Source organism: Globicephala melas, chromosome 20 (assembly GCF_963455315.2).
Source record: "Globicephala melas chromosome 20, mGloMel1.2, whole genome shotgun sequence".
In the NCBI taxonomy this organism is placed as follows: domain Eukaryota; kingdom Metazoa; phylum Chordata; class Mammalia; order Artiodactyla; family Delphinidae; genus Globicephala; species Globicephala melas.
The window spans coordinates 52866345-52892196 of record NC_083333.1 but is presented as its reverse complement, the minus strand read 5'-3'; the positions used below and the strand labels follow the sequence as shown (position 1 = coordinate 52892196).

Genomic DNA, 25852 nt, shown 5'->3' with positions numbered 1-25852 from the left:
AATTCAAAGATCATTGCACTGAACATGAGAACATTATTTTCATATGAAAAATGAACCACTTGTTAATGAGGAACATAAGTTTAAAATTTTTTTCATAATTAAAAATACACTGATAGATGAATCATGAAGCCACTTTTAGTTTCTTATATGACCTCCATAAGTTACAGGAAATACTAGAGGAAACATTACAATGTCATTGTATACAATTATGTACATTAAAAATTGAATACAGACAAAATCAATTTGTATAAAGAATTACATCTTTTCAGAAAAATTTATCTGCAAGAATCATCACCTGTAGATATACTAATATGTGTACTTCAAAATGAGTTATCAAAAATTTATCCAAGAGGGCACACAGCAGAAGCAAGAAGAATTACAATCCTGCAGCCTGTGGAACGAAAACCACATTCACAGAAAGACAGACACAATGAAAAGGCAGAGGACTATGTACCAGATGAAGGAACAAGAAAACCCCCCAGAGAAACAACTAAATGAAGTGGAGATAGGCAACCTTCCAGAAAAATAATTCAGAATAATGTTAGTGAAGATGATCCAGGACCTCGGAAAAAGAATGTAGGCAAAGAACGAGAAGACGCAAGAAATGTTTAACAAAGACCTAGAAGAATTAAAGAACAAACACCTAGTAAAGAACAAACAAACAGACATGAAAAATAAAATAACTAAAATGAAAAATACACTAGAAGAAATCAATAGCAGAATAACTGAGGCAGAAGAACAGATAAGTGACCTGGAAGACAGAATGGTATAGTTCACTGCCATGGAACAGAATAAAGAAAAAAGAATGAAAAGAAATGAAGACAGCCTAAGAGACCTCTGGGATGACACAGAACACATCAAATATTCACATTATAGGGGACCCAGAAGGAGAAGAGAGAGAGAAAGGACCTGAGAAAATATTAGAAGAGATTATAGTTGAAAACTTCCCTCATATGGGAAAGGGAATAGCCACCCTAGTCCAAGAAGCTCAGAGAGTCCCAGGCAGGAGAAACCCAAGGAGAAACAGACTGAGACACATAGTAATCAAACTGACAAAATTAAAGACAAAGAAAAAATATTAAGAGCAACAAGGGAAAAATGACAAATAACATACAAGGGAACTCCCATAAGGTTAACAGCTGACTTCTCAGCAGAAACTCTATAAGCCAGAAGGGAGTGGCACAATATATTTAAAGTGATGAAAGGGAATAACACATAACCAAGATTGCTCTACGCAACAAGGATCTCATTCAGATTTGATGGAGAAGCCAAAAGCTTTACAGACAAGCAAAAGCTAAGAGAATCAGCACCACCAAACCAGCTCTACAACAAATGCTAAAGGAACTTCTCTAAGTGGGAAACACAAGAGAAGAAAAAGACCTACAAAAACAAACTCAAAACAATTAAGAAAATGGTAACAGGAACATACATATCAATACTTACCATAAATGTGAATGGATTAAATGCTCCAACCAAAAGACACAGGCTTGCTGAATGGATACAAAAACAAGACCAATATATATACTATCTACAAGAGACCCACTTCAGACTGAGGGACACATACAGACTGAAAGTGAGGGGATGGAAAAAGATATTCCATGTAAATAGAAATCAAAGAAAGCTGGAGTACTAATACTCATATCAGATAAAATAGACTTTAAAATAAAGAATGTTACAAGAGACAAGGAAGGACATTACATAATGATCAAGGGATAAATCCAAGAAAAAGATATAACAATTATAAATATATATGCGTCCAACATAGGAGAACCTCAAGACATAAGGCAAATGCTAAGAGCTATAAAAGAAGAAATTGACAGTAACACAAAAATGGTGGGGGACCTTAACAACTCACTTAACACCAATGGACAGGTCAACCAAACAGAAAATTAATAAGGAAACACAAGCTTTAAATGCCACAATAGACCAGATAGAATTAATTGATATTTATAGGACATTCCATCCGAAAACAGATTACAGTTTCTTCACAAGTGCACATGGAACATTCTCCAGGATAGATCACATCTTGGTTCACAAATAAAGCCTTGGTAAATTTAAGAAAATTGAAATTATATCAAGCATCTTTTCTGACCACAATGCTATGAGATCAGAAATAAATTATGGGGAAAATAACGTAAAAAACACAAACACATGGGGTCTAAATAATATTTTACTAAATAACCAAGAGATCACTGAAAAAATCAAAGAGGAAATCAAAAAATACCTAGAGACAAATGACAATGAAAACACGATGATCCAAAACATATGGGATGAAGCAAAAGCAGTTCTAAGAGGGAAGTTTATAGCAATACAATCTTACCTCAAGAAACAAGAAAAATCTCAAATAAACAATATAACCTTACATCTAAAGGAACTACAGAAATAAGAAAAAACAAAACTCAAAGTTAGTAGAAGGAAAGAAATCATAAAGATCAGAGCAGAAATAAATGAAATAGAAACAAAGAAAACAATAGCAAAGATCAATAAAACTAAAAGCTGGTTCTTTGAGAAGATAAACAAAATTGATAAACCATTAGCCAGATTCAGTAGAAAAAGAGGGAGAGGACTCAAATCAATAAAATTAGAAATGATAAAGGAGAACTTAAAATGGGCATCGCAGAAATACAAAGCATCATAAGAGACTACTACAAGCAACTCTATGCCAATAAAATGGACAACCTGAAAGAAATGGACAAATTCTTAGAAAGGTATAACCTTCCAAGACTGAAAAAAGAAGAAGTACAAAATATGAACAGACTAATCACAAGTAATAAAATCAAAACTTTGATTAAAAATCTTCCAACAAACAAAAAAAGTCCAGGACCAGATGGCTTCACAGGTGAATTCTATCAAACATTTAGAGAAGAGCTAACACCCATCCTTCTCAAACTCTTCCAAAGAATTGCAGAGGAAGGAACACTCCCAACCTCATTCTACAAGGCCACCATCACCCTGATACTGAAACCAGACAAAGATACTACAAAAAAAGAAAATTACAGACAAATATCACTGATGAATATAGCCAAAATTCCTCAACAAAATACTAGCAAACAGAATCCAACAACATGTTAAAAGGATCATACACCATGATCAAGGGGGATTTATCCCAGGGATGCAAGGGTCCTTCAATATATGCAAATCAATCAATATGATACACCATATTAACAAATTGAAGATTAAAAACCATGTGATCATCTCAATAGATGCAGAAAAAGCTTTTGACAAAATTCAGTACCCATTTATGATAAAAACTCTCCAGAAAGTGGGCAGAGAGGGAACCTAACTCATCATAATAAAGGCTGTATATGAAAAACCCACAGCAAACTTCATTCTCAATGGTGAAAAACTGAAAGCATTTCTTCTAAGATCAGGAACAAGACAAGGATGTCCACTCTCACCACTCTTATTCAACATAGTTTTGGAAGTCCTACCCATGGCAATCAGAGAAGAAAAAGAAATACAAGGAATACAATTTGGAAAAGAAGTAAAACTGTCACTGTTTGCAGATGACATGATACTATACATAGAGAATCCTAAAGATGCTACCAGAAAACTACTAGAGCTAATCAATGCATTTGGTAAAGTTGCAGGATACAAAATTAATGAACAGAAATCTCTTGCATTCCTATATGCTAACAATGAAAGATCAGAAAGAGAAATTAAGGAAACAATCCCATTCACCACTGCAACAAAAAGAATAAAATACCTAGGAATAAACCTACCTATGGAGGTAAAAGACCTGTACTCAGAAAGCTATAAGACACAGATGAAAGAAATCAAAGATGACACAAACAGATGGAGAGATGTACCATGTTCTTGGATGGGAAGAATCAATATTATGAAAATGACTATACTACCCAAAGCAATCTACAGATTCAATGCAATCCCTATGAAGTTGCCAAGGGCATTTTTTACAGAACTAGAGCAAAAAAAAATCTTAAAATTCTTATGCAACACAAAAGACCCCAAACAGCCAAAGCAATCTTCAGGGAAAAAAACGGAGCTGGAGGAATCAGACCCCCTGACTTCAGACTATACTACAAAGCTACAGTAATCAAGACAACATGGTACTGGCACAAAAAGAGAAATATAGATCAATGGAACAGGATAGAAAGCCCAGAGATAAACCCACACACCTATGGGCAACTAATCTATGACAAAGGAGGCAAGAATATATAATGGAGAAAAGACAGTCTCTTCAATAAGTGGTGCTAGGGAAACTGGGCAGCCACATGTAAAAGAATGAAATTAGAACACTCTCCAACACCATACACAAAAATAAACTGAAAATGGATTAAAGACCTAAATGTAAGACTGGACACTATAAAACTCTTAGAGGAAAACGTAGGAAGAACACTCTTTGACATAAATCAGAGCAAGATCTTTTTTGACCCACCTTCTAGAGTAATGGAAATAAAAACAAACAAATGGGACCTAATGAAACTTCAAAGCTTTTGCACAGTAAAGGAAACTATAAACAAGACGAAAAGACAACCCTTAGAACAGGAGAAAATATTTGCAAATGAATCAATGGACAAAGGATTAATCTCCAAAATATATAAACAGCTCATGCAGCTCAATATTAAAAAAACAAACAACCCAATCAAAAAATGGGCAAAAGACCTAAATAGACATTTCTCCATCAAAGACATACAGATGGCCAAGAGGCACATGAAAAGCTGCTCAACATCACTAATTATTATAGAAATGCAAATCAAAACTACAATGAGGTACCACCTCACACCAGTTAGAATGGGCATCATCAGAAAATCTACAAACAACAAATACTGGAGAGGGTGTGGAGTAAAGGGAACACTTTTGCACTGTTGGTGGGAATGTAAAGTTATACAGCCCTATGGAGAACAGTATGGAGGTTCCTTAAAAAACTAAAAATAGAATTACCATATGACCCAGCAATCCCACTACTGGGCATATACCCAAAGAAAACTGTAATTCAAAAAGACACATGCACCCCAATGTTCATTGCAGCACTATTTACAATAGCCAGGTCATAGAAGCATCCTAAACGCTCAATGACAGACAAATGGATAAAGAAGATGTGGTACATATATACAATGGAATATTACTCAGCCATAATATTACTCAGGAACGAAACTGGGTCATTTGTAGAGATGTGGACGGACCTAGAGACTGTCATACAGAGTGAAGTAAGTCAGAAAGAGAAAAACAAATATCATATATTAACGCATAGAGGTTGAATCTATAAAAATGGTACAGATGAACCAATTTTTAAGGCAGAAATAGAGACACAGATGTAGAGAACAAACGTATGGACACCAAGGGGAGAAAGCAGGGTGGGGTGGTGGTGGGATGAACTGGGAGAATGGGATTGACATATATACACTAATATGTATAAAATAGATAACTAATAAGAACCTGCTGTATAAAAAAATAAAATTCAAAAAAAATTCTAAACATAAAAAAAATTTATCCAAATATTGTAACTTGTAAAATACTTTTAACAGGTCAGTAATAATTGCATCAGCAATAGACCCTCTCGAAATTAAAAAATATTTTTTGAGATTCACTTATATTGTCAAGTAATATTCCTCAGAATGACTAATAACAAACCACAATTTGTTGATCTGTTATCCTATTGATGACATTTGGTCTGTTTCCAGATTGGCTATTTTGACCAAAGCTACTATACGTACTCTCATACAATTCTTTTTGTAGATATTATTTTCCTCTCTTTTGGGTAAAACCCAAGGTAGAATTGCAGTCATAAGGTATAGTATATTTAACTTTATAAGAAACTGCCTAACCATTCTCCAAAGTCATTATACCATTTTGTACTCCCTTTAACAATCTACGTGCATTCAGCCAGTTCTCACCATCCTCCCTAACATTTGATGTTAGCCATTGTAGTAGGTGTAAACTGGTATCTCATTGCGGTTTTATTTTGCAATTCTCTGTTGACTAATCAAGTTGAGCGCCCTTCCATGTGCTTAGTGGCCATTTGTATATCTTCTGTTGTGATGTGTCTATTCAAGCATTTTGCAGGGTAACTACTATTAATTCCAATTTATAGATAAGAAAATTGAGTCTCCCAAAGTCAAGTGACTTACCAAAGATTCACAGCTAAAAAGTAGCAAACTCAAAATCCTTTAGTCACATTTCCTTACTCTAGCTGGTATTTCATTTCCCAAGTACTGTACTTTTCAACGGATCCCTGACCTCAGCTTCCCTCATCTGTAACAGTCTATAGTGCCTGAGGGCCTGTTAGACAAGGGTGTGGTTGAAGAAGGTATAGATGTGGGGAAAGGAAAGCAGTAATGATGTTGGGTTAAATGAAAGCAACCGTGGTCCTTTTAAAACAAAACTCTAAACCATTTCATTCTAACTCTGGGGTCCTTGTGTGATGCCTGATGCCATCTCAGAAAGGAATCTACTCTCAGTCTCAACCGCTCAGTGCTACCAAGCTCAAAATAAATTCTTCTTGTTCAAGGGCAAGTGCGTTTCACTGGGCTACATGTAACTCTCTTCAGCCTATGTAGTCTTAATTTAATCAGTTAAAATATAGCCACAATTTAGTTGCATTGCACTAAATTAATATTTGGTTGATGAAGTGTAAATGCTCCTAAGTGCTTGATTTTCTCCCTTATATATCTAGAGGAGATGGTGAATCTGTAGTGTGGTGTGTGTTAGTGTTTGTATGTGCGTGTGTGTTTTAATTTAAGAAGTAAATGCTTTTTGGAGGTGGACTATAAGGAAAATCCCCACTTTTCTTTGATGCTGAAGGTAAATTACTGAACGAGCAGTGAGAATGAATAACTAGCTTTGGTTGTGTTTGACATGCTGAGTTTAAGTGTTGAGGATCTGAGAAATAAGTGGAACTTTGTGACCTCCTTTTCAAACCAAGCAGAGACTATCCTAGCTAGATTGGCAGCGCAGACGGAAGATGCCTGTTGCAGTCCTTTTAATCCTCTCTGAGCAAAGTCTTGGATTTTTCCCCCCAAATAATGAATGAAGTGAATAAGCCATTGAGCCTCTAATTCCATTCAGTTCCTCTGCTCTCTTGCGAGGTGCATCCGGTAGGTCTGACAATGCCATAGAAGAATTACATTGAGTATTTGGCGTATGTAGTCCTTGAAAAAGCTCTGCTGAGCAAACTTACAAAGTGGCCAGGGCACCCCATTTGGCCCCTCCTGTGTCTGCTCTCATGGGATTTCAGAGTCTGGGACGGAGTAAAGAAAGGGACGTGGGACAGAAGTCTGAAGACAGAACTAGGCCAGGAATAAAAGGGCTGTGCCAACATCTGTAAGGGGAAGGTGGGAATAATAGAGATGAAGCTAAATTTTAACAGGATGAATCTATAAAGCCTTCTTTAAAAGTATTATTACAACTTCTTTAACTTTATTTCTTCCTGTTTTTCTTTCTTCTTCAATTCGTTAAGTACTTCTTTGGTGCTGTGTGCTTTGGGTCAGATGCTACTGACATTTGCACAGCAAACTTGATCTGGCATTTTTAGGAGAAAGGGAAAGAAGTTTTTCTCTTCTGCTGAGAGTAATTTTAATGGGTAAAGCGGCATTTACGGTCCAGTGTTTAAGTGACCGTGTATATTACCTTTATAATTGCTGGGTCCTGTCCCACAGCTATAGGTCTTCATTATTATGTTTGAATGAGCAAATACAATTAACGTCTTCACTTCTCCTTTACCTAAGTATTTTGAATTCTCAACCCTTTGTGATTATTTACAAAGACTTATGTCTTCTCTACTAAAATTCCGATGTCGCGAAATTATGGAAATAAACCGTTTGTCAAACTGGTGAGGTATTCCTTGTGGGGATAGGCAGGTGAGCAATCTGGTGAGGGCTGGATCCCAGGCCATCCACACAGCTATCATCTAGGAAACTCTTGGGCTGCAAAGTAAATGGAGAAAGCAACCTGGAAAAGACGGCAGGCCTCTTCAGAGATTTATTTATTTATCAGTTAACCAAGGATAAGAGGACCTGTTGTGAAATTTGGTCTTAGGCACCAACAATTCAACTTAACCTGGACTTAAACTCCAAACAGAAATATTCCTGGAAGAGTTTATGAAAATCCAGTTTTGGCTGGCACTCAGGAGAAAAAAATAAATGAGGGTGGGAGGAGAATTTTCTCTATGGCTTGACTGACCACCAAAACTGCCCAGAGTATTACTCATGCAAATCACTCTTCACTGAGTGAAGACCTAGGGTAATCAAAGGATCAAATGCTTCCATGCAATATGGTAAGCGTATACAAAAGCATCAGTCCTACCAATAGAAACATCTTGTTGCCTTTAACCAAAGAAAACATGAATAGATATAGGGTTCTATTAATGAGGGAGGCACATCTACATTATTTATTTTTTTAAAAAGAAAACATTCCTGATAAATAACACATGTGTTATAAGCAGATTTCAATGCACTCTAGGGAAAGAAAGTTCACCTATATTGGTTCTGAAGTATCAGATCACACAGTGAACCCTCCATATCTGTGGGTCCCACATCTGTGGATTCAACCAACCGCCAATGAAAAATATTCAGGAAAAAATTTTCCAAAAGTTCCAAAAGAGCAAACAAATTTGTCATGAACCAGCAACTATTTATATAGCATTTACATTGTATTAGATATTATTAAATATCTAGAGATGATATAAGATATACAGGAGGATGTGCATAGGTTATATGCAAATAGTACACCATGTTTTATAAGGGACTGGAGCATGTAGGGGGCGGGAGGGTCCTGGAACCAATCCCCTGTGAACACAGAGAGACAACTGTATTTCCAGTACAAACCAAGAGCAGCTGTTTAGAAATAAAGCAATTTGTCTTTGCGGCAGAGATACTCTTTTATGTGCTAAGTGCTCTTAGTAGCCTTTTGATATCATAGCATGCTAGAGCCAGAAGTGCCCTTCAAGATCTTCTAGTCCGACCCCTTCAACTAATAGAGGAGAAAGCTAAAAGTGTTCTTTTTTCCAAAAAAAAAAAAGGTGGGGGGGGGGCGAGAAAATCTTTCAGAAGATTCTAGTTGATGTCAAGACACTACGTATCAACCTGCTCAGACACTTCTGCAGAAAGGGACAACTCAACATGCCTTCATCTTTGACTCATAAGAAAGGTGTAAATTCCAACCACGTCGTTGGCGTTCCTGCTGGACTGTGGCTGATTTTGAAGTTAACAGAGTTAAAGCAGCCCATTGTGAAGTGTTTGTTTGGAAGGTTAGAATCTAAACTTACACTCCCTTGTCATGGTTATTTTTTTTTTAAGAAGATGACAGATTGGAGCTGCAGGAGGAGAGAGAATCCACCCATACTGGGAATAAGAGGATGCTCTTTCTGGTTTGTTATTGTTACTGTTGTTTTCCATGTGCTTCTGGGGATATCAGGTCGAGTCTGGGAATGTGGTGGATAATATGACAACAATTTCCTTCCTGGGATGTCCCTGAATGGCCAGCACAGTCAACATGTACTCAGACAATCTACAGCTGCACTGTTGCTGTTGACAACTTCATTATGCCTGTGCTATTCAGCTGGGTAATTCATTTCCCAAGCATGGCAATATCTCCTGATATGCCGAATGAGTTGAATGTAATTTTGTAAGCTTTTGAAGATGAATGTCTACCCTCGTGCTTAGCTTTGTCCTAATATGGGAAACAATGATAGCCACCATTAGGAAACAGCATTGTAGCATTCTGCTTTTTAGTGCAGGTTGGGTCTCCAAACCACAAAGGCAGGAAACATTAGTGACTGGAATGATACACTAGATGTGGGTCACTTAATATCCTTTGTAATGGCTTTTTTGCCTGCCTCTGCATTTAACCTTCCTATGGCCAGGGCATTCTACAAAATACAGTGGCTTTGCCAAGGATATAAAATTAGCTAATTAACGGTTCCAGGGATGTGGTGGGCTTTGGCAGTCACTTACCAATGCTGTCCTGAAATGGAAGAACTAGATGAGATATAAGAAATGTGACTGATGTGTAGTATCCAACACCCAAGCTGCAATTTTTCTTTAAACTAGGAAAAAACTATAAAATGCATTCCTCTGAGTTCTCTTTAATTCAGTTGAATTAAACATATATGCATTGAATAACATCAATGATCATCAATGACGATGCACAGGGGCCCCATCCTTGAGCTGAGAGGCAAATCCAATGGTCAGTGAGGTCTGAGTCCTGCCCTCCCAGAGATCTCAATCCAGTAAGGAAAGGAGAGCCCCAAGTAACTCTAACAATGTTAGTCTGTGCTGAGAGCACTAAAGCAGTTACAAATACCACAGTGAAACAAGAGAAAGACACTCCATTTGGGGAACATAAAAGAGAAAGTTAACATGCAGTCTCCAAAGCCTTCTCCCTTCCAATCTGAATTCTTTTGAGAGAAGCTGCTCTCCTGAGAATCTTACTTAAGTCAACTTCTTAGCTCTGAGAGTTAGGACTCTTCCTCTTATCTAAGTGCTTTTCAGTTGTCATTGATGACGATCAGTTCCAAGTATCCCAAACAGAAATGGAGAAGTCAACATAAAGATAGGTCTAAGCATCTTTCAGCTTGCCCTTTTTTCTACCACCACACCTGTTTTCTTGACTTTATAAAAGTAAATCCTAATAGGCAGACTCTTATTGGCAGCTAGAAAATAGAGATAGATTCTGTGCTAATACTTTTAACTACATATTTTTTATATTAAGATTTTCTTTCAAAAAAAATAAAATAAAAAGGAGGAGGAGGAGAAAGAGAAGACACAGGAGTAGGAAGAAGTGGAGGAAGAATACACCTAAAATTCAGAAGTCATTTATCCTTCAGCATTCTGGCTCATCAGCTTGACTACTTTGACTTGCATATTGAACCCTTATAAAAGTCCTTATGGACTCCAGTTTCCATGCTTCCTGGTGAAGATTCATATGATTTGATGGGTAGGTGTATATGTACATAAGGTTTTTTTTTTTGTTTTTTTTTTTTTTTTTTGCGGTACGCGGGCCTCTCACTGTTGTGGCCTCTCCCATTGCGGAGCACAGGCTCCGGACGCGCAGGCTCAGCGGCCATGCCCCACGGGGCCAGCCGCTCCGTGGCACGTGGGATCTTCCCGGACCGGGGCACGAACCCGCGTCCCCTGCATCGGCAGGCGCACTCTCAACCACTGCGCCACCCGGGAAGCCCTGTACGTAAGGTTTTGAAACCATGTAGTCTGCCAGTTGCTTTATTGTCCCGATCTAAGCAAACTCTTTCTCTGAATGATAAACACATGAACTATCAAATTCTAGGGCATTAACAATTTCATTTTTAAATTATTTTAGGATTCTACACAACATTCTTAAAGTAGGTAAAGACACAAAAGTCCCTTTGATTTTGAGTTGCAAACAAAAGACCTCCCCAGAGAAATAGCCAAAATGAATGTTGTGAATGGAGTGGAGTCCCAGGGTCTCCGGGAGGGTTCACTGTCCTCCCCTACAGCCTCAGTACAGTCCAAATTTCACTATACAGAGGCATGATCACGATCCATTTAGCTACCCATTTACTGTAAATGCTCTTCTTTATGATAGAATGTAGATGGCCTTGGGGGTGGCTGCGAGGAGAAGTAACCTGTGCTAATTCCTCTTGGAGAGATTTAGGTGAATGCTGCCACCTATTGATAGGTGAAGTATATGCCGCAAATTCCTACTCTGACATGGTATTGTGCTAATCAATGTTTATCAGAGCAAATCTCATTACTCAGTTGGCCAAAACATTTTAACAGCCCTAAGTTCATAATTCTTCATGTATCTGTCATTAAAAAATAAGTATGTTATACTAGTTTAAAACAACCCACAAACTGTATTTCTGGAAAGAGGCAAAGGAGTGAGGTACAAATGCCATGAGTTTTGCAAACAGAGATCTGGGTTTGAGTCCCAGCTCAGCCCCTTAGTGCACATAAACACGTTAACTAATCTCTCTGAACCTTAGTTTCCTCATCAGTAAAAAGCGGATAATCCTCTTTGTGTGAGGATTCAGTGGTACTGCTGCATGACACACAGGAGGTATTTGATAAATGGCAGCGTTTATTATTATTTTTTCACTGAGTTATTAAAAGTAACTATTTCTCATGCAATGATTGGTAATATGACAAACCACATCATGTTTCAGACTCTGGTGAACTCTTCTGCGTGGTTCAGTTATCCTTCGGCAATGCTACTTGTCTAGCATAGTATCTTTGACATTCAAAATTAGGACAGTGTGAACATAAATATTAGAACTTTAAGTGTGCCAATTGAGAAAATGAGGATAAATGAGCTTCATTACCAAACGTCTCCGGACTGCCCTAGAGGATATATGGGGCTGAGCAGATAAAGAATTATGATAAAACTTTAGAGCTGCGTATAAATGGGGCTTTGTGACCTGCTGGATAAGGTTGAGACTTAGAGCCAGACCTAGGAGGTTCACATTCCTTCCTCTGCATGGTGTGGGGATCCCGGGCTCACACAGACAATAGGGGATTCATAGCTTGAGAATTCTAATGATGACTGAAAGGAGGGTGGCAGCCAGAACAAGAAGACTTTTCAGAAGCAGGACCCTGATTATCACATCGGTGCTACAGCCCAGCGAGAGGCTGCAGAGAGGCCGAATGAAGCCGTTCTTGGAAAGCTTTCAGTGAAGTGTTTGTAACCTCCTTAAGAGAATCCCATTTCTCAAAAATGCAACTCTGGAAAATCTCACATGATTAGTTCAGATAAACACCCTGTCATCAAATCATACTAGAAGTCATACGGACCATCTCTTTTTGAAGAGTCTTTTTGAATGTCATGAATCTAAGTTTCCAAGACTTAGAGAAAAAAATCCAAAGGAGGGTTTCTCAGGATATTTGAGGATCTTTACTTTTAGTCTGAAAGGTCAACTGGCGCTTAAAACAAAATAATCAAGAAATACCATGCCTATGAACAGTCTGCACCTTTTGAAAAGGTCTGCTTGGGACTGAATAGCCAATGCCCTCCCCCACCCCTTTTTCTTTTTTCTTTGGGGCTTAGAAATTGAGAGGGAGGAGGAGGAAGAGTTTCACATTCATTACTAACAACTTCACACATAATAAGCATGTTCAGATACACCCTGGGGTGTTAGTTTTCTTTTCCTATTTTTTTGTCTCCTTTTTAGCAGCTTTCGATAAGTAGCACATTTTAATTTTGAAAAAAGAATCAGAGCCGGTACTGAGCAGCCTCGCCCTAAGGAAGGTCAGGAGATTAGGGAGCGGAAGTAGGCTGGCCAAACTCTTTACCGACCACAGTAAGGGACTGCCGCTTTCTTCCCATAACTTAATTTTGGGACTCTGATGAAAAGGCACCCCCTTAAAAAAATCTTCGCTGAATAAAAAGGGTGAAAAATTGTTAGAAAATGGTCATCAGAAAGTGATCAATTTAAATGTGTCTTACAAACAAACCACATGGAACTAACCGCAGGGCAGACATGCGTTTGCAATGGACATTCTCAAAATATGGGCATGCTCTTGCAGGAGACAGTGGACATTAGTAGCTTCTGATGCTGGTGGATTTTGGCCTAATTTCACAAGTGTTCTGAAATTCTAAATGTTGCACTTCACAAATCAGAGAACAGTACAATACTAAAAGGAATCATTGAATTTAACTGGCCCAACTCCCAGTTTTCAAGTGGGAAAACTGAGACCTCATGATAGAAAGTACTCGCCCAAGGTCACACAGCTGGTGAGGAGAGCTCAAGGACTCAAGCTCAAAGTCCCCATCCCAAACCAGGGTTCTTTCCACTGAGCTAAACAACTCCAAGATGGGAAACTGCAAACCCTCACAATTAATCGGGAAATCTTCTTTCTAGGGAAATTCTACACCCTTCCCCTTGCAAATGGCCCTGTGTGTTGCCAGAGGTAGTTCATCTGCCACACCCTCTACTGAATTCTACAGTTGCTGCTGAATGGCTTCTTCAAAGCAGTCTAGGCACATTCACCTGGCTCCCAGGACTCGGTCTCCTGCTCTCTCCTCTGTCTTCACAAGGTGCTCACAGCACTACATGAATGCCTAAATTATCTCTATGTTTGTGTACAGGGATCGATATCACCGTCATTTGCCATCATGCAAGTTAAAACCCAGCTTCTTTCTCCATTTCACTTCCTCTGCCTGACCTGCTGACAAATCCTTTAAGTTCTACCTCCAAAGAGTGTCCCATGTTCATTTCCTAATCTACACACTCACAGTCCCTCACCATCAATGTCCTCCTACTTCCAGGTTCTTCCCACTTCAGTTCATGGTCCATGATGGCTAGACGTAGAGGGATCTTTAATCAGCTGCACTGACATTCTCCTGCTCAAATCTCTGTCACCTATACGATAAAGCCCAAACTCTTTAATGCAGTGTTTGAGTGCTCTCCATTCTAGCCCCCGTCTACTTTTGGAACCTAAATTCCATTAGGTCCTCCCATCACCATTTACTCCAGCCCAACAGGACTACTTGTCAATCGCCAAATATTCTACGAATTCTGTGCATTGTCTCCATTCCCTTCTCTTCTTTTCAACCTCCAGAGGTCTTCATTCCTCCAGATCCAGTTTAAATGCAACCTTCTCTGTAAATCTTTCCTAAGCATCTCGGAAGGAAGTGGTAATTCTTTTGTGCTCCCTTAGCACATTGCTCATACTTTTATGACACATTTACTTCTGCCCTGTATTATAATAAGTTTCACCTCTCTCACTAAATAGATCTCTTTTATCTTTCAAAAGATGTCTCATTCAACTTTGTACCCCTCCTCACCATACTGTTTTATCCAATGCTCTGCATAGAATAAGTGCTTTTCTTTCTTAATATTTATTGAGCATTTACTATCTGCAAGACACTAGGCCAGGCGGTGTAAAGGCTGGAGGAAGAAAATTTGAAAAATAAGTAAAATGCAATCCCTGTCTTCAAAGGAACTTTAATCAGTGAGACATGTTCACGAATAACCTAAGCAAGTGAACTAACCATGGGGGTGGAGCTGGGTGGAGGGGAAGTGCTGAGCATGGAACAAACATTCTCAATGTTCCAAATGAGAACACTGATATTATGATGTGGAGGGTGGGGCGATGGGGGAGGGGCAGAGGGAAAGAAAGGGCAAGGCTGCTTTTAAACGTCATCTCTGAGCTGTGGTCATTATTTGAGTCCTGTCTAGGTCTGGCTGATCCAACCCATCCTTCCCCCAATACCAGAGTAATCTTCCTAAAGCAAGACTCTGATCATTTAATTCCCTGTTCAGATATTTGTTGCTGAATGAATCAGCATCAAATAATTGCAGGCTTATGTTAAGTGTTATGGAGAATACCAGTTTGTAGAAATGAGACAAACTCCAGGAAACAGCTGGAAAACAAAAAGCAAGAACATGCTGTGAAAGTGCTGGGGGGTATGGGACAAAGTAAATGTGTGATCAGTATGGGCTGAGATTAATCGAGAAGGAATAATCAGAGGAGACAAGCATTCAGTGATGGCCACTTGGCAAGAAAAATTAGATGTACTAAGTGAACTTTAGGGTTCCTTTCAATTCTCAGACCCCTGTTATTCTTTGAGATGGTTTATTCATCATTCAGTAAATTCATGCTAAGCCCTTCAACAAAACACTCACTCAATATTTTTTGAGCACCTTCTATGTGCCAGGAACTGTGCTAGACACTGGAGATAGAGCAGTGAATAAAAGACTTTGCACTTAAACTCTTACAGTAAAATGGGAATGATTGATGTTAAACAAGTAAGTGCAAGAAAATGTGATAGATATAATGATGGGAGGGTATAAGGTCTTAGAGGACCACAGAGTGGGGGCCCTAATAGCCCAGGGACTAGAAAAATATCCCAGAGAGATGATGTTTGAGTCAAGACTCTAAGACCGTACATGCGTTAGCCAGACAAAAGGGACTGAGCATTCAGACACGAGAAAATCATATGCAGAATTCTGGAGTTAAGAGACAGTATGGCATGTCCAAGGAACTGAAAGATATTCAAAAAGGCTACAGCATGGAAGGCAAGTAGGAAGGTGGTAAGAAATTAGGCTAGAGGGATAGGCAGAGCCAGATTATGGAGAATTTTGCTAAAGTATGTTTGGGAGTTTATACTTATTGGCAGGCTTTTCATAACATTAAAGTATTTGGCACAGTGTATCTAGCCTACTAAGTAATAATAAATGTCTGTTGAGGGGTGGATTAATAAATGAACGGATGAATGAATGGATCTCCTTTGCAATAGACACGGGCTCATGAAATGACTCAGTCTTGAGCATTTGCTCCAGAAAGCAATGCCACTATTACAGGCGGCATCATCCCCTTAGGTTTGCATAGCAGATTAAACTAATGACCCCTGTGAGGCAGCCCCTAACCTTAGTAGAATTACTCAGAGTCACCTGGCTTACCCCAGCAGATGGAATTTAAGTCAATCTGCATTAAAGTCAAAGCTTTCCTAGAGATAAGGGTAAAGTTTTACCTGGCAATCATTTAGGCTTAAGCTGTGAAAGGGTAGCCTGACTCTTTCTTAATCCTTGATGAAAAAATAGCCTTCTCAACCTCAAGGGCATGCATATTCCCAAATTAGATTATTTCTAGCAATGCTTCCATGGACGAATAAATTCAATGAGAGAAAGAGAGAAAAAATGTGCCAGAGAGAGAATTTCCCTTTCGAATGAGAAAAGAAAAAGTAAAACAATTGTGGAAAACTTAACGGAACTCCTCCTTTGGGCACCCAGGTTTTATGTCACTGAACCTTACCTCGGATCCCAGCTCTAGAAGAGCCACTTGTTAGGGATGGGTAAGATGCTGTCTCTAGAAAGGGGGAGATTTTCAGGAATACAAGATACCATTCCCGGGATCCTAATGAATTACCAGGCCAAATATTAACACTCTACCCTCTGGTTTATAACCAAGAGATTTTCTCCTGATTTGCTACAGGGTCACATTCAACATAGGGGAGTTGATTCAGCTCCAGGTGTAAATCACAGACCAGCATCAGTGCCTACTAAAAGGGTCCAAAATTATTTCTGAAGGCATCACAGAAGCTAAGCTTTCATTTGGCAGAAAGAGAATATGAATAGAGCTTTAGAAAAGATTCTCAGTGCTGTTGCTAGGGACGTGTGTGTATCTATGTGTGTATGTGTGTGCGTGCATGTGTGGTATTCCTATATGCCCTAAATTTAATAAGCAGCTGTGAGGGTCATTTGCCATTTTATTTCCGAGAGAACCATGAAAAGTGCCTACATAAGTGGCTTTCTAGGAAATCCATTCTGTGTGTCTTATTAGTCATATAAAGCATAACGATGCGAAAGGAGCCAGGTGTATCCAGATGAGGCTGGAATGGAAGCACTGGAATCTTTTTTCCTAAGACTGAGCCTTTTGGTGTCCTAAGTCCCAAGTCTGCTGACTACTTTCTCAGAACCTGCTCAGGCAAAAACTCTAGCATTGGCTGAGCCGCCCCAACTGGATTGGGAGCTTTCTAAAGATGCCCCTAGTTCCTGCTGGGAGCTTGTAAAGGATTGCACATGTGCCACAAGGTGAGAGGATGTGGCTGCCACCTGTGTGCTTCTGGTCCCAAGCAGCTGTGGGAGTAAGGGAGTGCCTGGCCCCAGGAGAGCTGTGGACCACTTGCAGTTACAGGTTGCTGGATGGGCTCCTGGACGCCAGACGATACTTCTTCCCCGGCAGTTAACATAGTGCAAAGCTAACTGGCTGCCTCATTGCCCCTTTGCTCATCCTTGAGTAACAATCCATTTCGATTCAGTCGTGTTTGCCATGTAGCTTGTCGTCCAGGCCAGCCTTTCCTGATGGGCCTCAGAGTTACCATAGGCTAAAGACGCAAGGAAGTCATGGCATCATTTTACTACATGCACAAGGGCTTGAGAAATCAAGCCTTCCCAGGGCTGCAGTCCCGAGCACACCTAGACTCTGAGCCAGGCTGCTTCCTTCCCCTACTGTCTCCCCGTGCATCATTTGCTCTTTTGTTTTGCATTAAGAGTAGCTTAGTGATCATGGGCTTCAGCTCTTGCCTGCAGTGATCCTCCTCGCATTTTATTCTTTACACAGAATAGGAAGGAGGTTTGCTTGCTTTGCGCAGAGGCTGAGCCACAGGAGAAAGCAAAGCCAATGTGATTTATTGAATGAAAGCGCTGGACAATTACCAACAACTTGTTCCTCTGCTGCCTCAGACAACCTAAACTGGTAAGTCCAATTTATTGTTGTCTTTCTTCGTGTGAATGTGGGGCTTTCTTAGTTACCGATTCTTTTTTAAATGTGTATGTGTTGCTGCGGTTTAAATGATTTTAAAAATCTGCATCTTCCAAAGTTAGCTGCAGGCAGTCCATGAAGAACGCACACAAGACATACTGAGTGGTTCTGCAATAGCACATACACGTTTATGGGGATAGGTAAGGATGGGGGTAGAGAAGCCCCATTTCTGATAATTGGTCATTTTGTTTGCAGCAAGCTTAAGGACATTTTGTGCTTGCATAACTGATTAGCATTAGCTATGAAAAATACATTATGCTTTTGTTGTGTAAGATCATCTTCCACTCGGGTTCCTGAGTGCCTACCAAATACTTGTTGGATCAGGTAAAGATGGACCCCATCACATGCTGATAATCCCGAACACAAATCCAGGCATGTTGCGGTCTTTCATCCAGTCTGCAGGGTGGACACCCAGAAAGGAATGCCAGCATTCCGTCCATCCTGGGTGGACATGCTCATAAACAACCTCATGATAGTGATGCTGAGGATACCCGCCAAGGGGGCACAACAGACATGCGTGCAAACCCTTGCTTGATCCACTGCCACTTTTACCCCCATGTTTCTTAAGTCCTTTACTCCATGAAGATATATGGTTGGGAGGATGCCCTAGGTTTGCAAGTGGGATATTTTGAGTTCCCTGTTACCCATGCTGGTTGTTGGCCCAGCCAAGGCTGCTGGAAATACCATTGATAATCAAGGCTAAGTTTGCTTCTATGCTGGGCCCCCCCAAATCCCTGTACTCTCATTTAATTTTCTCATTTCCTAAATAAGATGTAAGCCAGTTTCTGCAGAGGGGGAAAGTGAACGGAGGAAGCTGTTGCTTTTCCTACCACCACCACCATGTCTCCTTAGTCTTTTGTTTGCCTGGCTACTGCAAGACTTTATGGCAGCATCAATCCATCTCTGGTGGGCTCAGGGTCCACATAAATGTTATATAGAATTTAATGTCTTTGGTGCACTCTATCTGCAGTATATCATTGGCTATTCAGATGAAGTTGTGGCCTTGGGTGCTGACAAGGATGGATGATGTTAGAACAGTGAGCAGCATGCTTCTTTAAATAAAAACCAAAGTTAAGAAATCTGAGAGATGGGTGGCGTTTTGCCTAGTAGAAAGTATCCCCAGGCCACTCAATCACAAGAGCAGGGTCATTCTCCCACATGATCTGGCTGTTTCACAAATGATGGCATCCTAACAGAAAGGAGACAGCATTGCTTCGTGGTTAGAGATGTCAGGAAAGCAAGTCCCTTCTGCTGGTTCTGAGACTAAGTGTGTGTCTTTGAGAAATTCACTTACTCTCCCTGAATCTCCATTCCTCCACTCCTTCCATTCCTGATTTCAAAGAAGATATGCTAAGCTCGACTAATGTATCCATGAGATACTACTTAAATCTTTCTTGTTAAAGGATGTAATAGGTAATTAAGATCATTGTTCATACACTTTAATCCAGAGATCATGCATCAGAAACCCACAAATGAGATTTTATGTGGGGATGAGGAGATGCCTGCCCCTTCCCCCATCTAATGGATATGGAGTAGTCTGAAGGGACCATGATTACCCTTAGGGAATTAGAAGGGGAGAATAGAGATGAAAAATGTCATTTTTTAAAAAACTTAAAATTCTGGGCTTCCCTGGTGGCACAGTGGTTGAGAGTCCGCCTGCCAATGCAGGGGACACGGGTTCATGCCCCGGTACGGGAGGATCCCACATGCCGTGGAGCGGCTGGACCCGTGAGCCATGGCCGCTGAGCCTGTGCATCCGGAGCCTGTGCTCCGCAACGGGAGAGGCCACAGCGGTGAGAGGCCCGCGTACCGCAAAAAAAAAAAAAAAAAAAAAAAATTTAAATAAATAGGTCATGTAAATAATTTTTTTCATTATTGGTCAATAATAACTGATTTTCTATACCTAGGATGACAAGACACTGAAGGTCTTAAATGTTTGAAATAAACAAACGTGGAAATATTTGGGCAGAGTTAACTCAGGGATGAGAGAAACCTATGTATTGAATTTATGACAACTTTCAGATGTTCAAATTACCCCCATGTACATGGAATTAGCAGCTGTAAATGTACTGTGATTTCGTTCTAGTAGGCTCATTTATGAAAAAATCACACACAAAAAAAGTTCCATCTCTAGGATTGAGGTACCTGAAATTCTTTTATCAGGAATTCAGTTAAGTATTGCTGTCTTTTATTAAATACAGATATTTCTTAGGAGGAGTAATAAATTAAGCCACCAATACTTTATCATAAATGAATGTATTAAATGTTTTTCTACCTCAGGGGAAACCCAAAGAATGCTGCATTAATATCATATTAATTATCCTGCTTTCTTTTGATTTCATACATGTCTCCAAGAACTTCCCTCATAATTATTATTTCACTCTTGATCAGAAAACTAAGTAGTTTTTAGGACAAGCCAAGTCCTTTTTGTGTGGAAGGCTTGGCTTAGACAATATCATCTAGATTCCTTCTAGGCCCTTGAGAGTCACACTGTGGAAAGCTGAACTTACCATCTCTCTCCTTTAAATCCACTCTTCTTCCTGTGTTCTTTTGTTTTGTTTTTTAAATTATTGGTGGAACCGTTATTTGGCTAGTTAGCCAAGCAAAGCTCATAGAAGTTACCTTCATATTTCCTGATTCCTTTAGCCCTTCCACCCAATCACTAACAAAGCTTGGTCCATTTTACTTTCTTCATCTTTTTAATCTGTCCAGCCCTCTCCATCCCTATTGTCACATACTGTAGTTGAAGCCACCAGCTCTCACAGGGACTTCTTCAAGACCTTCAGACTTGGTTGTCACTTGTCACTGGTCCCACCACAACCCTCTCCCTTTCAAATCGCCCTCTGGATGCCTCCAGAGTAATTCTATAAAAATGCAAATATCAGATTTTTCTTAAAGTTCTCTAGTGATTCCCTGTCGTGAACAGGTTGAAATCCACGTGTCTTAGAATGGTACGCGAAGTGCTTGATAGCCTGGCCCTGCTACCTCTCCAGGCTCCTTTCCGAAGTTCCTGGCATGGTGGATGAAATGTACCAGTGAACGTGTCAGAGCCCAGAAAAATACCATTAGGGCTCCTGTGGACATTGACTTACCAGCAGCACCATGACAGTTCACATTTCCATGTCCCAACCTGAGCTGTTCTACCTAGAATGACTTCTTATTTCCTTCCTAAATTCCTGCTCGGGCATCACCTTCTCTAATCCATTTCCCCACACCCCGTTCTCCCATGACCACCTCCTGTTACCCACGAAGTTAATCAGTTATCCCTTTTGCTACTTCTTTGCTTTAGGCATCTGAGAGCAGTGTCTAGAGGTTAATTTATCAGATATAGACCCATATTACCTGGGCTTGAATCCCAGATCTGCACCTTAGAAGTGTTCCAGTTTCTTCCTGCGTAAAGTGGGGATGATAATAGTCCCTACTTCACAGGGCTGTTAAGGGATTCTGTGAACTGATATATATAAAGGCATTATTTTGAATAGTGCCTGGCTCACAGAAGGTGTCATAGAAGTAAAAGATATTATTATTCCATGATTTCACATATCACACTATCTCATAGCCACAGGCACTTGCATAACTGCCCTCCTTTTTAGCCTATGAGCCCCTTGGGGTACAGGTAGGGTAATCGGCTTGTTTCAATTTGCCTAGGATTTTCCCAGTTTTAGAACTGTAAGTCCTGCAACCAGGGAAACCCCTCAGTCCCAGGCAAACCAGGAGAGCTGGTCACCCTATGAGAACCCTATCTTATTCACCTTTGAATCACCAGGGTCTATCACAGGATACATAGGTTACAGAGTAGGCTATCCATAAGGGTTTACTGAACTACAGAACCAATATTAATTGCCTTTTCACTTTCTACCTCATAAAGATGCTGTTAAACTTCAAAAATCAGTCTTCTTCTTGCTGTGAAGTCACAGCTGACTTTTCAAAACTTGTCACTGAATAACTGAATATATTATTTTTTTTAAATGCACAAGAACTAGAAAGGATGATTCCACCCTGTTATATATCATCAGTGTAATAGAATTGGCCACCCTTTAGCAATCGAAGACATAACTGTCGTGTTAACAGCAGGGGAGAACGGGGGTGTCATACTTTCTTTTCTATCTAGTGACAGGCAGGTTGAAGTCTGAAGGTCCCTAGTTCCCATCACAGCCTGAAGAGTAACCTTGTCCCAGTCAGAAATGCTCCCTTCACTAAATGTATCTGTCTACCCAGTTGTCAAGAATGGCTAGAGCTCCTGTTTCTAATATGCTTTGTCTTACAACCGCTCCTCACCCAAACTGGCTCAGATCATTTTTCACAGTACAAATACAGTAAGAAAGCCCCACAATCAAGATCCTGTGAGACAGGGACTCTGGACATGCCGGAACTCATAATGAGGGCAAGATCTTGTCTTCAGAATCATGGTCTAGGAAGAAGCTGACAGGCAGCCAGACCAAGATCCCTCAGGCAGAATAATAGCAGAGTTGCTAAGAGCACGAGCTTTGGAGTCAGAGTTCAAATGCTACCTCCTCCATTTACTGACTGTAGAATCTTGTACAAATTAATCACCTCTCTGGGCCTCAGTTTCCTTGCTTGTAAAATGAGGATGTAATAACAGTACTGACTTTCTCATAGGATTGTTATTACATTTTGTCTTAGCCTGAGGCAGAGTCAATTGCAAATATTCTATTAGGTATTGGGAGATATAACCTCAGGGCATCAAGAGTGAAGGAAAAAAGGGAAATGAGTCAAGGAAGGAGGGAAAACAAATACAGATGGCTTGTAACTGAACTAGCCAAGGCATCATAAGAAAACACATATGGCTGTTTGTTTGCCTGCGACTGCTTCCAAGAAGCCTTCAAAACAGTCCACAGGGAAGGAATGGAGAGGAAATTATCTGCTGGCTACTTCCAGTCTCCTGTCTCTCATTGGTCCAGTTTTTTCCATTTCCAGATAGTATTACCCAGTCCTTCCAGGTAGACATGAGTGAAGCTGAAGCCTCCCTCCATGGGTCTGGTTGGGTCAGAGCTGTTGCAGCTCTGTCACAGCAAGCATGATGGACCCACCCTTCACTTGAGACAGCTGGTGGCATTTAGAGACAGGGTGATGGCAACAGCCAAAGCTCTCTATTTGAGCAAGTGGCCAAAGCCCAGGGAACAGGTAGTTTTGAAATAAATCTGAAGAGACTCCACTCTCCACAGGTTATTCTCGCCATTTTGTACCTGGATTGATCAGGCTGTCACTCTTTCCTTACAGCTTGGCTCCAGGTATATTCACAGGTCCTCCAAAAGTGTAACTGAGATCAGGCCATAATATGTCAAAGAGCAGAAGTCTTTAATTTTCATGAAGTTCAATTTATCAATTTATTTTACGGTTTGTGCTTTTTGTGCCTCCCCTAAGAAATCATTGTCTTATTCAAGGTCACAAAGACTTTCTTCTAAGTTTTCTTCTAAAAGTTTTACAGTTTTAGCTTTTGTAGTTAGTTCTATGATCTACTTCATTTTAAGTTAATTTTTACATATGATATGAAGTAGGAGTTGAGAGGTTCTTTTTTTTTCTGGCATATGTATATCCCATTGTTCCAGCACTATTTGTTGAAAAAATTCTTTTTCTCTATTGAACTACCTTGACACTTCTGTCAAAAATCAATTGATAATATATGTGCAGGCTATTTCTGGGCTCTCTACTCTGTTTCATTCACCTATGTGTCTATCCTTATGCCACTGTCTTTATCTATATAGCTAGCCTTACACCAGTCCCATGTCTTGATTATTGTAGCTTTATAAGTCTTGAAATCAGGTCACGTAAGCAACTTTGTTCTTTTTCAAAGTTGTTTTGGCTATTTTAGATTCTCTCCATTTTCATACAGCTTGTCAATCAATTTCTAGAAAGAAAGAAAGAAAGAGAGAAAGAAAGAGAGAAAGGAGGGAGGGAGGGAGGGAGGAAGGAAGGAAGAAAGGAACGGGAGGGAGGGAGGGAGGAAGGGGGAGGAAGGGAAGGAGAAAGAGAGAAAGAGAGAGAGAAATAGAGAAAGGGAGAAAAAGAGAGAAAGAAAGAGAGAGAAAGAAAAAGAAAGGCTGCTAGAATTTAGATTGAGACTGAATTGAATCTATAGCTCAATTTGGAAGAATTGGCACCTTAACAATACTAATTCTTCTGACCTGATCATGAAGAAGGTATATCTCTATTTATTTAGGTCTTCTTTAATTCACTCATTAATGTCATGTAGTTTTCAATGTATAGGTCTTGCATATATTTTGCTGCATTTAATTCTATGTAGATTTTTGAGGATTTATTAGATTATTCTACAAAACTTTCATGTCATCTGCAAATGAAGACTGTCTTGCTTCTTTCTTTCCAATCTATATGACTTTATCTTTCTTGTCTTACTTCACTGGCAAGAACACCTAGAACACTAGAAAAGGTAGGAGTGGACATTCTTGCATTGTTTCTGATCCTAGGAGGAAGCACTTGGTCTTTAATCATTAAATATAATGTTGGCTATAGGTTTTTGCAGATTCTCTTTATCAGGTTGAAGAAGTTCCCTTATATTCCTGAAAATTTTTAAATCATAAACGGATGTTGAATATTGTCAAATGCTGCTTTATCTGCATTTATTAAGAGGACCATATGGTTTTCTCCCCTTTATTCTGTTAATGTAATAAATTATGCTTGAATGCTACACTAACTTGCTTTCCTGCAATAAACCTTGCTTGATCATGATGTATTATCCTTTTTGTATATTGCTGAAGTTTATATGCTAACATTTTGTTGACATTTTTTGCCTCTATGTTCATGAGACACATCAGGCAATAGCTTTCTTTTCTTGTAATGCCTTTTTTTCTGGTTTTGGTATCAGGGCTTCAAAAATGAACCCAAATTTTAAAGAGGTTTATGTAGGATTGGTATAATTTCTTTCCTAAAGGTTTGGCAGACCATAACATTTAACATGAATTTTATTAAAGATTTGGGGCTAAAAAAACTATTAGGATGCAAAAAAAAAAAATCATAAAACTAGAAATTAGCTTTCCCATAGAGAATCTTTGCCTGGTTAACTATCTCCTAAAGTCTAGTCCTGTATCCATGTTGCAGAGACCAGCACACCTTCAATCTGTGTCCCCTTCTCTTTGTAACTCAGGTCTCTTAATCGTCTTTCATGGAAGAAGAATATATATATTTTCTTTCTTTAGAGCAAATCCCGAGTCTTATTAAAGTTTTATTATTACTAAAATAATACCTTAAAATTGATTAATAGTGGTACACCCATACAATGGAATACTATTCAGCAATAAAAAGTGAAGAAGTACTAATAGACATTACAATATGGATGACTCTTAAAATAATAAAGCTGAGTTAAAGAAGCCAGGTAAAAATATAGATGGCCAACAGGCACATGAAGAGATGCTCAGCATCGCTAATTATTAGAGAAATGCAAATCTAAACTACAGTAAAGTATCACCTCACAGCAATCAGAATGGCCATCATCAAAAAGTCTACAAATAATAAATGCTGGAGAGGGTGTGGAGAAAAAGGAACCCTCCTACACTGTTGGTGGGAATGTAAACTGGTGCAAACACTATGGAGAACAGTATGGAGGTTCCTTAAAAAACTAAAACTAGAGTTCACATACAATCCCACTCCTGGGCATATATCCAGAGAAAACCATAATC

The 25852-nt window shown here is 39.5% G+C and overlaps 1 protein-coding gene across 1 annotated transcript in view; it reads left to right on the top strand.

Annotated features, from left to right (window-relative positions):
* ANKFN1 (ankyrin repeat and fibronectin type III domain containing 1) overlaps nucleotides 1-25852 on the top strand; it is a 263593-nt gene that overhangs the window by 89527 nt on the left and 148214 nt on the right. Inside the window, exon 2 of the mRNA XM_030881631.2 lies at nucleotides 17997-18131. The gene's annotated coding sequence lies outside the window, so the exon portion shown is untranslated. The remainder of the gene's footprint in view (nucleotides 1-17996; nucleotides 18132-25852) is intronic.